Genomic DNA, 1,909 nt, shown 5'->3' on the forward strand with positions numbered 1-1,909 from the left:
GGCTATGAAGCCTCTTTGGGCTCCAGTCAACACTGTGGGGGTCCCTGCTGGTGTTGAAGGACAGAAACCACCCCCCCACTTCTTTGCTCTGTATCATCTACTTCGGGGCCCCTTTTTATATCCCAACGGGTTCATTTTCCCCCAGTGTGAAGTCACTTAGACACACACACGCATATACACACGCGTGTGCTTGTGTGGTACAAGCACACCCAATGGAGGGCAGAAAGCATGTCCTTTCCCCACCGCTGTGTTTCCTCGGGACCCCGCAAAACGCCTGGCACACAGAAGGAACTCGATCATTGGGTGAGTCTGCGCATCAGTGACAAGTCCGAGGAGAAGAAGAAAAAAGTGTTATGTTGGTGATGTTTTTACAGCTTCTTAGCTAAAAATTGGAAATGTTATTAGGGAATTTTGGTGGGGAAATCAGTGCCTTCCTCTACGTGTGGAAACACCTTCACGTGTGGGTCATAGGTGGCTTGAGGGGTCCTGTGCGCGGGTCCTACTTAGGATTTCTTGATGGTTCTGGACAAGCTTATTAATGGAGGTGGTGTTGATGAGGGAGCATAAGGCAGCCTGAGGATGAAGCACCCGCTAACAGCCCCCTCCCCTCCTCCGCCCCCAGATGGGACACGTGTGTGACATCCTTCGGGCACTCCTGGCTGCCCAAGAACACAGGAAAGAGGAAAACAAAGGGTTAACTGATAGAGATCACCATCATACAGGACAGGCGTCTCCATCAGTTGACCAACGTCTTAGTAAATTACAAGAAAGAGGCAATCTTACCGATAGACTCATCTCCAGAGACCTATGGACTCAGTTTCCGGGAGCCCCAACATCACCCTCCCCTCCCCGGTGATGTGGGAACAAAGACAAGAAGGAAATGGCAGATAAAATTAAATTTCTCATCACCTGCAGCCCATTGGCCAATACTTGTGGCAAATCCGGAGTCTAGCATTTCCCCAGGAACCCCCTCCTGACCGAATGTTAATGCCTCACTAGAGGGGAAACAACCTAAGCCTGATAATCCCAACACGCCTGGCACCTTTTACGTTTTCTTTAACATGTCAAAGTCTTTCTGGAGGCCTCCTGTTTGTCTTTTCCTCCCCCAACTCCATAGTGTGCAACCAGTCACTCATCAGGACCCCAGTGCAGCTCTTTCTGCCCAAAGTCCCGTCCCCGTGCTTTCATAAAGTCACCTTTTTGCGCCAAAGACATCTTCAAGAATTCTTTCTTGGCCATCGGCTCTGGACCCCCACCACTCCAAAACCCCATCAGTGTCAGTGGGGTTGTTAAGAGGGTTACTTACAGGGGCGCCTGGGTGGCTCGGTTGGTTAAGTGTCCGACTTTGGCTCGGTCGTGATCTCCTGGTCCGTGAGTTCGAGCCCCGCCTCAGGCCTCGGGCCTCGGGCTCTGTGCCGACCCCTCAGAATCTAGAGCCTGCTTCGGATTCTGTGTCGCCCTCTCTCTCTCTCTGTCCCTCCCCGGCTTGCGCTCTGTCTCTCTCTCCTGTCTCTAAAATAAGTAAACATTAAAAGTAAAAATAAAAGGGGTTTCTTTCAGAGTCCAGTTCCCCGGGTTTGTATCTTCATTCTATTACTTCTCTGTGACCTTAAATCATCTAACCTCTCTGCTTCTTGGCTTACACATGGAGTGGAGATCGTGATCTATTCATGGAGGGTGATGGTTAGATGGGCTAACTCAAGCTGGTGGACTGAGCAGCGGGGCAATGTCTACATAGGACCCCGATTCCGAGTAGAGCAGATCTGAGCTCAGGTTCCTTGAGCGCAGAGATACGGAAACAGAAAAACCACTTCTCGTCACGGGATCATGAAGTCAAAGTTCCTAGCATGTGATCGGGCTGACCTAGGTCATATGGTTATTTCAGGAGCAGTGAACATTGCAGGGGGGC

The sequence above is a fragment of the Panthera leo genome, chromosome D3 (assembly GCF_018350215.1).
Source record: "Panthera leo isolate Ple1 chromosome D3, P.leo_Ple1_pat1.1, whole genome shotgun sequence".
Classification (NCBI taxonomy): Eukaryota; Metazoa; Chordata; class Mammalia; order Carnivora; family Felidae; genus Panthera; species Panthera leo.